The 13102-nt window shown below is 44.5% G+C and overlaps 1 protein-coding gene across 1 annotated transcript in view; it reads right to left on the reverse strand.

Annotated features, from left to right (window-relative positions):
* Positions 1 to 13102, reverse strand: part of LOC134339471 (voltage-dependent P/Q-type calcium channel subunit alpha-1A-like) — a 607837-nt gene that overhangs the window by 237185 nt on the left and 357550 nt on the right. The gene's annotated exons all lie outside the window — the stretch shown is intronic.

Here is a 13102-nt window from a genome sequence, read left to right on the forward strand (position 1 = left end):
CACCCAGATCATGTCTTGTTCTCACTGTTACTATCAGGGAGGAGGTACAGAAGCCTGAAGACACACACTCAACGATTCAGGAACAGCTTCTTCCCCTCTGCCATTTGATTTCTGAATGGACATTGAACCCATAAACACTACCTCACTACTTTTTTATTTTGTATTTTTTGCACAACTTATTTAATGTAACTATTATATTTTTTTTACGGTAATTCACAGTGTTTTCTCTATTATTATATATTACATCCTACTGTTGCCACAAAGGCAATAAATTTCACAATGTATGCCGGTGATATTAAACCTGATTCTGATTCTCTTCTCATCGAGGACTTCTTCAAAGAGTGGTGTCCCAAGCAGGTGGCATCGATCATTAAGGACCCTCACCAAACGGGTTGTGTCCTCTTCCCATTACTGCAATCAGGGAGGAGGTAAGACCCACACACACTGTCTCAGGAGCGGCTTCTTCCCCTCTGCCATCGGATTTCTGAATGGTCCATGGACAAAACCTCACTATTCCTCTATTTTATTTATCATTTTAATGCCTTGCACTGTACTCTTGCCACAAAGCAACAAAATTTCACAGCATCTCTCAATGATAATAAACCTGTTCTCCTCTATGACTTCATAAAGGTGCCCATTAATCTACCTCTCTCTCTCTCTCTCTCTGTCCAACTGGGGCAAAACTCAGCCCAATTCTCTTCCACTCTCAAACATACCCCTTTATCAGATCTTCCTCCTGCTATTCCTGCACCGGGGGGTGGAGGAAGGCCGGTGAGAACACTGCGGAGAGGAGGGTTTCGGTGAAAAGAGAGGGGTACAGGTAAGGGGAAGAGGCAGAGGAGGGAGGGTTGAGAATGGAGAGGAGGGTTGGGTAAGGCAATAGGAGAGGGCAAAGGAATGGCAGGAGTGGAGTAGGAGAGGAGAGGGGAGGGCAGTGGGAGATGGCAAAGAGTAAGGAAGGGAATATTGGTGAGTGGTTGGGAACAGTAGAGAGGGAAAAGGAGGATAGGGAATAGGGAAGGGAGTGAAGGTGGGAAGGGTAATTAAAAATGAAATTGAGAGGTGGGTAGGGAGAAGGGAACATCCACTTGTTACCCAAGCATTAGTCTCTCTCCCAGTTAATGTTTCCATCAACTGCCCAGATGCACCAAAACATCTTTCAATGGTGTTCCATTTATAGGGGAAAAATTCCACGGCAAAATTCATCCTTGGGCTGGTAAAGACACAACTCAACATCTGCACATTGTACTCCACTTCCGAAATTCATGCTGACTTCATCAGGAGTCAGAAGAATACGTCCATAATAAATCCACTCGGAATTCTTCCTTCCCCAGAGCGTGGTAAAAATATTGAAACTCGTTCCCACAGGAATAATTGATGCAAACAACAGAAAAACATGTAATGAGAAGCTGAATCAGTGCATTTGGGAGAAGGAAGAAGGTAAGACTGGCGCAAGATGAAGAGAGCATGAGGAGGCTTGGGCTGAGCATAAGCATCGTGGAGGAGATGGGCCAAATGGCCTGTTTCTGTGCTGTACCTCCTCTGTAATCAAGTGCGGGTTGTAAGGAAGTGGGAAACACATGATCTGCACTGTTTGCTGCAAATCCAGGCCTTGTCCCTTGGACACTTTCCTTCTCCTCATGACTCCAAGTCAGTCACTCTTACTCGGAGACTTGGTTTGCACGTTGACAATCCATTTAATGCTGAAATGGTAAAGGTGCCATATACTCAAGTCACGAACCCATCGCAGTACACTTGAAAAATAAAACAAACACCAATATTTTAAAACCACTCTCCTCTTCCTAACAATACGTCATTCTAACTCTTCCCATGAACATGTGACTTAGGAGAACACAAACTCTTTCAAGTTCTCCACTATTCAATAGCATCATGTTGACCTGATTGTAACCCCAATGCTGAAATTCTGTCTCACCCAATAACCTTTCACTCCTATATTTAACAAGAATTTATCTTTCTCTGACTTGCATTATAAGCACACCAGGCAGTCCGGAGCCAAGATTCCCGTAACTATTAATATAAAGAGTTGGTGGACTGGATGGTTGGCAAACTGAACGATACTGGCAGTAGATACCACCCATCAGCATTCCCTGGTGGCTGTAAAACAATTGCGCTAAGCACTTTTGGTGTACAGCTAGACCAGATAGTGAAGAAGGCGTTGGTACACTGAGAAATATGCTATTAGACCAGGAAGATCGCGGAAAAGATTTACCAGGATGTCATCTAGGCTTGGGTATCTAAGTTACAAGCAGAGGTTGTGTAGTCCAGGACTTTATTTCCTGGAACGTAGGAGACTGAGGGGTGACCTAATAGAGCAGGATATTCCCAATCTGGGGGTCCATTGACTGTTCAGTTCATGGTAGGGGTCCTTGGCTTAAAAAAGGTTGAGAACCCCTGTAATATAAGTATGTAATTTCACGAAGGGTGCAGACAGGGTGAAAACATGCAGTCATCTTTCCCAGGGAGTGGGGTGCTAAGAACACAAGGACATAAGTTGAAGATCAAAGGTAAGAGATTTATAAAGGACATCGAGGGAAGCTTCATGATGCAAAGGATGGTACATATTTGGAATGAGTTTCCAGAAATTGTGGTTAAGGTGGGCACATTAGCAATGTTTAACATAAATCTAGATAAGTACATAAATAGGTGTTTGGGAGTGTAAGGGCCATGCGCTGGCAGATACGATTAGCAGCTGGGACAGTCATAATAGACAAGACGGGCCAAAGGGCATATGAATGACAATGACTCTCACTGGAAAATGTATCCCAGGATTGTATATGCTGACATATATGTACTTTGATAATAAAATTTACTCTGAACTCTATGCTACCTTTCATCAGTTGGGGCACTGACGATAGGATTTGAGAGACTGAGGAGATGGCATTACAAAGACAGTATATAGAATCTTGAGAGGTATAGACGAGGGGTGGCGCAATAGAGCAGCAGTTAGCGCAATCGTTTAATAGTACCAGCAATCACTGATTGGGGTTCAATTCCCGCTGCTGTCTGTCAGAAGTTTGTACGTTCTCCCCATGACCGCATGGGTTTCCTCCGGGTGCTCCGGTTTCCTCCCACAGTCCAAAGGTGTACGGGTTAGAGTCAGTGAGCTGTGGGCATGCTATGTTGGCGCCGGAAGCATGGCGACACTTGTGGTCTGCGACCACAATTCTCCGATTCGATTTGATGCAAATGACACATTTCACTGCATGTTTCAATTGACATGTGACAAATAAAGCTAATTTTTAATCTTTAACGTTTCAATAAGGTGAATGCACAGGGTTGGGGAATGAAAAACTAGATAGTATAGGTTTAAAGTAAGAAGAGGAAGATTTAAAAGGGATATGGGGCAACCATTTTACACAGAGTCGGTACATCTATGGATGAGTCGTGCCGATGTTTCTGTTGTACATTACTGGGTAGAATTGTAATCGGTAGCAACTTCCTTGGTAGAGTCTTTCCCAAGGCCAAACATGATTGCTAATTCTACAGCCAGTTCTCCCAGAGCCAAGTAGAGGTATCCATTCCTACGTACCTCATTTTGACAGTAGGCACTGAGTAACATCTTCAATTCGTCCCTTTCTCTAATCTGTTACGCCAACCATTGAGTGGCATTTAAAAAACAACATAAATTGTAGAAGTCATTTGAAGTTCATGAACCAAACCTGACAGCGGAAGTGTCGTGGGAAGCTAAATATCAAGATAGCAGGCGGTGTGCGTTGCTGTCAGAAGAAGGTCTCTGTACTGGAGCGATCCCTCTCTCTCCCTCTTTTGATGGAGAATGAGAGCCTGTCATTCCCAAGTCAGGGGGCTTAGAGAAGCGACACGCAAGATTGCAACATTGGAAGAGCGAGTTGCTGGTCTCCGCTCTTATTTTTTGCAGGAGAGCAATCTCTCTTTCCCTCAGTAGAGAGAGTGAGCCTGTCTGAGATACCCAAGTGCTGGGTTATGGACTGCAGTTTTTGATGTAACACACAAAAATTGCTGGAGGAACTCAGCAAGTCGGGATGAAGGGTCCCAGCCAAAAACGTTGTTTGTTTAGTTTCCTCCACAGATGCTACCTACAGTGGGGTGGGGTAGCTTTATAACATAGCGGGTAGTGTAATGCTATTACACAGCCAGATGTAAGATCACGGTTCAATTCACACCTGTCTGTAAGGGGTGTGTACATTCTCCCTGTGACCATGTGGGTTTCCTCCGGGTGCTGTGGTTTCTTCCTCTACAACTGGATCCTTGACTTCCTAACCAATCTGTGCAGATTGGAAATAACATCTCCACCTCGCTGACTATCAACTCTGGTGCACCTCAGGGATGTGTGCTTAGCCCACTGCTCTCTACACCCATGACTGTGTGGCTAGGCACAGCTCAAGTGCCATCTACAAAGTTGCTGATGAAACTACTATTGTTGGCAGAGAGGGCGTACAGGAGTGAGATACACCTGCTAGAGGAGTGGAGTCACAGCAACAATCTTGCACTCAGCGTCAGTAAGACCAAAGAGCTGATTGTGGACTTCAGAAAGGGAAAGACGAGGGAACACACACCAATCCACATAGAGAGATCAGAAGTGGAGAGAGTGAGCAGTTTCAGGTTCCTGTGTGCTAATATCTCTGAGGACCTAACCTGGACCCAATATATTGATGCAGCTATAAAGAAGGCAAGTCAGTGGCTATATTTCATGAGGAGTTTGAGGAGATGCGGTATGCCATCAAAACACTCGCAAATGTCTACAGATATATCATGGAGAGCACTCTAACTGTCTGGTATGGGTGGAGTGAGGGTGGGGGCAAGGTGGCTACTGCACTAGACTGAAGTAAGTTGCAAAGAGTTGTAGTATTAGTCAGCTCTATCATGGGCACTAGCCTTCTTTATGCCTCAAAAAGGTGGTGTCCATCATAAAGGACTCCCATCACCCAGGACATGCCCTCTTCTCATTGCTACCATCAGGAAGGAGGTACAGAAGCCTGAAGCCACACCCTCAACAATTCAAGAACAGATTCTTCCCCTCTGCCATCTGATTTCTGAATGGACATTGAACTTACGAACACTACCTCACTACTTTTTTATTTCCTATTTTTGCACTATTTACTCAATTTAACTATTATATATACAGACTGTAACTCACAGGGTTATCAGGTATTGCAATGTACTACTGCTGTAAAGTTAACAAATTTCACGGCGTATGCCAGTGATATTAAACCCGATTCCAAAGACGTACAGGTTAGGGTGAGTAAGATGTGGACATGCTATGTTGGCATCAGAAGTGCAGTGACACTTGCCGGCTGCCTTGCACAATCCTTGCTGATTTGATTTGATGGAAATGATGCATTTCACTGTATGTTTCAATGTGCATGTGACAAGTAAAGCTAATCTTTACCAGACCTGCTGAATTTCTCCAGTATTTTATGGGTTCTGCCCAAGATTTCCAGCATCTGCAGAACCTTTTGTGTCTCTGTTTCTGTGAGAGGTGCTGTTTTGAAAGTACCATTGCCGATTAGTGGTAGGTAACTAGCCGGACTATAGGGTGTGAACGAAGACATAGAACATGCTTGCCTTCATCACTCAGGGAACTGAGTATGAAAGTTGGGAAGTCATGTCGCAGTTGTATAAAACTTTAGTCAGGATGCTCCTGGAGTACTGGGCACCATTCTGGTTCACCCCATTACAGGAAGGGTGAGGAGGTTTTGGAGAGGGTGAAGCAGAGATTCACCAGGATGTTGCCTAGATTAGAGAGAATTAGCTATTAGGAGAGGGTGGACAAATTGGATTGTTTTCTCTGAAATGGTAGAGGCTGAAGGAAGACCTCTGGAAGTCTATAAAATTATGGGAGACACAGGCAGAGTAGCTAGCACACACAACATACTGGAGGACCTCAGTAAAGTCAGGCAGCATCTATGGAAGGGAATAAATAGTCAACAGTTTGGGCCAAGTCCTGAGGCATTTCGTGATGTTGCCTGAGATGTCCAGCATCTGCAGAATCTCATCTGTTTATGATGGAGTTGACAGTCTTTTTCGGAGGTTTGGAATGTTAAATACAGGCGGGCGTACTTTAAAAGATGCAGGGGGCAAGTTGTAACGGAGATTTACAAGGTAAGTTCTGCTACACAGGGTGATAAAGTGGCATCAGTCCTGATGGAAGATTTCGACCACAAGCATTGACAATTCTGTTCCTCCAGCAGATTAACCCACTGTGTCACTCCAGCAAATTGATTGATAACTCGAGACATTAATGTTTGTTAACTAGAAAAGGTGAAATCAACCACAGCAAACACTTACTTTCCCCCATTAATATCAGATATTAAATGTTAACTAACCACCTTCAAAACATTGGGAGTGGACAGAAGAGCAGACTAAGAACTACTATGATTATGTTTCTTACTAAGTGCGTTTATCACAAATCTTTGACAAACATGTGATTTCCACCACCAAAAAGGGAAGCAGGTAGAATACAACTACCTTCAGGACCCCTTCCATCCTGACCTGGAGGTACCTAAAAAAGTGACTGTATGTTCACGGTCTTCGCTGCTGTAGCCCATCCACTGCAAGGCTCAATGTGTTGTGCATTCAGAGATGCTCTTCTGCACGTCATGTTGTAACAGATCGTTATTTGAGTTACTGTCACCTTCCTGTCCACCCCTCAAACTCCAGCCCACAAACTCCTCTGACCTCTCTCATTAACAAGGCATTTTTGCCCACAGAGCTGCTGCTCACTGGACGTTTTTTTTAAATTTGTTGCGTTATTCTCTGTAAACTCTAGAGACTGTGAAAATCCCAGGAGATCAGCAGTTTCTCAGATACTCAAACTACCCCCTCTGGTACCAACAATCATTCCACGGTCAAAGTCACTTACATCACATTTCTCCCCTATTCTGATGTTTTGTCTGAACAACAACTGAACCTCTTGACCATGTCTGTATGCTTTTATGCACTGTGTTGCTGCCATATGATTGAATGATTAGATATTTAGCAGGTGTACAGGTGCACCTAATAGAGTGGCCACCGAGTGTATATTGCCAATCCTCCTTGACCTTAGAAAACCCTATCCAACAGCGCTGCGAGAATATTTTCTTCACTGAGACTGCAGTGTTTGAAGACGGCAGCTCACCACCACGATCCCAAGAGTAGCTAACGGGTCTGTTCTAATGTCTTGACCACAACGAGCGCATTCTACAAACAAATAAAAAAATCCTACATAAATCGTGGAAGGTACAGCGTTATCCTCTCTCCCACCTTATCGATTGGAGTGAATAAATGTGGCAGGTTGAGCTGGTCCCACTGCAGTGTGTTCCAGAAGGAGAGCTTGAATTATTAAATCCACAGCATCCTCTACTGGTTAGCATTCTCAATGTTAACAGAATCCCACTGTAAACCCCTTCTTATTTATTGCTGCCTTGCAGAATGCACTTTCCAGCCAGTGAATAGTCAGCAGCCTGCCCACCCCCACTTCACCAACAAAACTTCCCAAAGTCTCTTCCAACAATATTCTCCTCCAGATTTCTCCCTTCCATGGACTCTGCCTATACTCGGCATCAGTAAAGCAGCCAGCGTAATCAAAGACCTCACCCTTTCCGGACATTCTCTCTTCTCCCCTTTCTCGCTAGAGCGAAGATACAAAAGCCTGAAAGCACGTATCACCAGACTCAAGGACAACTTCTATCCTGGAGGAACTAAGCAGATCTGGCAGCATCTACGGAAATGAATAGATAGTCGACACTTTGGGCCGAGATTGTGAATCCTTCTACCTCTCCTCACCTGCCTGTTACCTCTCCCTGGGTCCCCTCCTCCTTCCCTTTCTCCTATGGTCCACTCTCCCCTCCTATCAGATTCTTTCTTCTTCAGCCCTTGACCTTTCCCACCCACCTATCATCTTCCAGCTATCCTCCATCCCCACCCCCACCTCCTTATTCAGGCATCTTCCCCCTTCCTTCTCAGTCCCGAAGAAGGGTCTCAGCCCAAAACGTCAACTATCTATTCATTTCCAGCGTTTAGTGTGTGTTGGTTTGGATTTCCAGCATCTGCAGACCTCCTTGTGTTCACGACTTTTATCCTGTTGTTATAAGACTACTGCATGCAATAAGTTGGACTCCCGGGCTCACACTCTACCTCATTATGATCTAGCAGTTCATTGTTTACCCGCACCGCACTTTCTCAGTACCTGTTTCACTCTCTTCTGCATTTCTTTTTTTACCTTGCTCTACTTCAGCGCAGATTCAGATTCAGATTAATCTATCGTGTACATCAAACATGCACTGAAATATGTTGTTGGTGTTAACATCCAAGGGTGTATGGGGAGCAGCCCACAACGGCTGACATGCATTCCGGAGCCAATGCAGCGTGCCCATGTCAGGGTGTATTCTAGAGTAATGCAATCTAGCAAATATCAATCTACAATCCACATTCAGATCTGAAGACTGGTTGCTGTTGAAATTTGCCATATTGCCTATCTGCAGAATACGCCCCAACACCCACAATGTTCAGCAGAACTACACAAGCAGTAACACCAACAAAACAAAACAACAGCAGCAAGGCAAGCCCCTTTTCCACCCACCCACACGTACACTCCAGCCTCCAGCTCCTGTCGTTGCCCCCAGACACTTAGCCTTGTGGGCACTGGGCCTCCAGTGTCCAGTCCCCGGACTGTGTATTAATCTGATCTGTATAAACACTGTAAAGACCAGCTTTTCACTGTACCTCAGTGCACATAACAATCATAAACCAGTTCCAATTCCAAATAAATATGGTGCCTTCAATGTACATAAAACACCATTCAGTGATACTGAATCACAGACGGAGACATTAGGGCAGGGAAAGAAATCATTTGTTAAAGGGATGGAGTTGAAGAAAAGCATTTTTAGAAAAACAGGAATAGATAATTTGGTGACTCAGGTTCATTTCCTGCTGCAGCCTGTAAGGAGTTTGTACGTTCTCCCCGTGACTGTGTAGGTTTCCTCCAGGTGCTCCAGCTTCCTCCCATAGTTTGAAGACGTACCAGTTGGTAGGTTAATTGGTCATTGTAAATTGTAATGAGGCTGGGGTTAAATCGGGGGTTGCTGGGCGGTGTGGCTCGAAGGGCCAGAGAGGCCTGTTCCGCACTGTATCTCAATCAATCAATCAATCAATAAACAAATAAATGATAGCTAGCCCACAACTCACTAACCCTACCTGTATGTCTTTGAAACGTGGGGGAAACTGGAGCACCCAGAGGAAACCCACGCAGTCATGAGAAGAACTTAAGAGCTCCTTACTTGTAGCTGCGGGATTTGAACCCCGATCGGTGATCGTTGGCACTGTAAAGCAGTGTGCAAACCGCTACTGTGCTACCCACGAGATGCCAGCGCCATTCCCATCCCATTATGCCCAGGTGCAGCTGCAGTGCTTCCCTAGTTTGCCAGTTTGAGACACATTGATTACAAATTAATTCCAAAACCTTTCCTTTTCTTGGAATTTGCAGTGTTAGATTTTTAAATGTAGTTTCGCAAAGCCGCCGCTGGAGGAACTCAGCAGGCCGAGGAGTAGCTGCGGGGCGAGGACAAAATTGCCATCATTACGATTGAAACCCTGCATCGGATTCCTGTGGCAGATTGTTTGTGGCACCAGATTCCAGTGCCTTGTGTCTCCCTAAACAGAGATTAGATACAAGAATCAGAGTTTCTCCTTAATGCCCAGCTCTCTGGCATGGTTACGGTCCTGCAAGTGGCTTGATCTCCAACCAGCTGTTCAGAGAGAGCCTGTGGCAGTGAATGGGCAGCTGGCACCTTCCCAGTTGGTACTGCTAGGAGAGGACGTCTGGCCCTGGGTTCCCAAAAGAGGGAGCAAGAAACCATGATAAGCTTACGAAACAGCAGCAGGGATTTCGGTAGTTCCATTACCACCCAACTGTCCCTGGTTTTGCAAGGCACCTCGGGTTTGACTTTCACAGACTTAATGATGTCTCATATCCTGGAGTGCACACTGTCTTTTGGATCCCACCACTAAGCTGCGGGGAGACGTACTTTTACAGCACAACTCAGTACATTACTCAGAAACAGCTCAGAGCACTTCACACACAATGAACCAGCACGCCATCTGCTCAGCACATGAAGGCAGAAGCACATCTCGCTCACTCCGCTCAACAGCTCTCAGTTTCTTCGCTGACCCCACTCTCTCCTCCGTGCACCCGGTCTGACCCTCTTCAGCCTTTCATCTCTCCTGCCTTCCACCTTCATTATGGTTTATCTCTCACCAGTAGAGATAACACTGGACAACAAATTTTTTTGGAAGTGTGGCTTCCTTAGAAATGTTTTTTAGTTTATGATAGACCACTTGAAGCTGAACATAAATATAATTCAGACTAATTGTATCACGTAGGAACTTGGAGAAACAAGAAATTAACTTTTATTGAATATAATACATTTAATTGTATAAGGTGCTGACACTTTGCAACAGTTCAACTAAGCTAAAAACATTTCGTTGATCTTTTCCAGTTGTACTCAGTATCTGAGGCTGCTGAAGTGTCCAACAATAATCAGCCAGTATTGATGGATTCCAGTCCCCCGTTACCGTTTCTCCATGACCACAATGTCCTGGTGAAACTCATCACCGTGCTCATCACCGACAGTGCCAAGATCTGCAGGGAGGAAGTCTAAATGGGAATGCAGAAAATGAACCTTTAGCGACATGTTGCACTTCATGGTTTTGTATGCTTGAAGCATGTTGTCAATCAGCTGCACATAGTTTGATGCTCTGTAGTTGCCAACAAAATTTTTAGCAACATCCTTGAATGCCTTCCATGCGATTTTCTGGAGTCCCACTAGAAGTTCTTTGAATTGCCAGTCATTGATGAGCTGTTTGATTTGTGGACCAACAAAAATACCTTCCTTGAATTGGCATCAGTTATTCTGACGAATTATGAATTAGAATTATAAATATAGGTGATTTTTTAAAAAATGGTATGTGATAGGGAATTCTTATAGTGATTTTCATGATCAGCAGCCCAAAATCCATAATATACACTCGAAAGTATTCAGGAAGCAAAATAATTGTAGTCCAGTGTAAAAGGTCACCAGTCTGAAACTTGGTTCATCACTACAGATGCTGCCTGACCCATTGGGTATTTTTAATGGCTTTTCCTTTACTCTCTCACTCCTCATCACAATCTTTATGGCCAGCTTCAACGACAAGGAAAATTGCCTCAGGTCACATCTATCATTATATTGTCATGTCATAACTGTTATTTTGAAACAAGTAGTCAGGACCAAACTTAAAAGTCCAATATAAACGATGACAAGATAGAAATTTTATATCATCTGCTCATCAGATCTGTGTTTGTTCTCAGGGTAGAAATCCCATTAGCTTCATTTCCCTTGTGCTTATTCTTATGTATTCAAAGCAACACACGCAAAGTTCTGAAGGAACTCAGCAGGTCAGGCAGCATCTATGGAAATGAATAAATAGTTGACGTTTCAGGCCCAGACCCTTCTTCAGGTCTCCTGCCTGACCCGCTGAGTTCCTCTACCATTTTGTGTGCGTTACTTTGGACTTCAAAGTCAAAGTAAATTTTACTATCAATGTACACATATGTCACCACACACAACCCTGAGATGCATCTTCCTGTGGGCATACTCAGCAAATCTATAGAACAGTAACTAAAGCAGGATCAATGATAGATCAGGTAGAGTGCAGAAGACAACAGAGCGTGCAAATGCAAATATAAATAAATAGCAATAAATAATGACAGCATGAGATAATTAAACAAAGAGTCCTTAAAGTGAGATCATTGGCTGTAGGAACATTTCTATGAAGGGGCAAATGAGTGTAGTTATTCCCTTTGTTCAACAGCCTAATGGTTGAGGAGTAGTAACTGTTTTAGAACCTGATGGTACAAGTTGTGAGGCTCTTGTACCTTCAACCTGATGGCAGCACGAGAAGAGAGCATGGCCTGGGTGGTGAGGATCTCTGGTGATGGATGCTGCTTTCCTACAACAACGTTTCATGTAGATGTGCTCAATGGTTGGGAGGGCTTTACCCGTGATGTACTGGGCTGAATCCACTACCTTTTGATTTCCATCACCTGCAGAATTTCTTATGCAGATGATCCTATTCGCTCTCACACAAACCCATCAGCTACCCTTCGGCTCCTAGTTTGCATTAGCCTATGTTAAGGTGTGATTTTCTGCAGCAATTAAAAGTACCAGTGAGTTTTTGGAATGTGGGAAGAAGTTAACTGTGGAGGAAACCCACCCAGTCACAGGGAGAATGTGGAGGATTGACACAAACATACCCCAAAGTCAAGGTTGAATCTGGAGCAGAGAGGCAAATCATTTCATGTATGCAGTAAAGTCATGCGCGCACACACACAACCTCCCCCCCCCCGCACCATGGACCATGTTTCCAAAGTTCAGCTCGATTGCATTCAATGCAGTATATGGAGCTCAACAAGCAAGTACCTAAATACCATCCTACACTGTACTACATATTTGTGAATTTATCCCTGCAGGTCCATCAATGCAGGATGCCAGAATGCAGTAATGTGCTTTAACGTCAGCCTGGATTGTGACTCCAGGCCTTGTCTGAAGATAAAACTGAGAGCCTTTAAAACCAGGCACAAAGGACACAAATGTGCCAAACTGACACTAGCCCCTGTGTCCTGCACTCTTTCCCTGTGCCAGTGGCCCACGTGTTCAGCTTCATCCCCTGTGCCAGTGGCCCGTGTCCTGCTTCATCCCCTGTTCCAATGGCCTCTGTGCCCTGACTCCTCCACAGTGCCAATGCATGGATACTATTCCAGATGGACAGAGCATGGAGTTTTTGTCAAAGCCAAAACTTTCACCTGAGAACAAACTGAAGAACACAAGACTTTCTGCAGATGCTGGAAATCTTGAGCTGCACACACACACAAAATGCCGAAGGAACTCAGCGAGTCAGGCAGCACTTATGGAGGGAAAATCAATCCTTGTCCTTACCTACTATCACCACACGAGCATCTGTATCTGCGTATCATTTTCTGCAACTTCCGCCATCTCCAATGGGATCCTACGATTAAGCAATCTTTCTCTCTCTCCACTTTCTGTAGCGATCACTCTCAACATGACTGCACTGTCTATTCGTCCCT

Source organism: Mobula hypostoma, chromosome 29 (genome assembly GCF_963921235.1).
Source record: "Mobula hypostoma chromosome 29, sMobHyp1.1, whole genome shotgun sequence".
Taxonomy (NCBI): Eukaryota; Metazoa; Chordata; class Chondrichthyes; order Myliobatiformes; family Myliobatidae; genus Mobula; species Mobula hypostoma.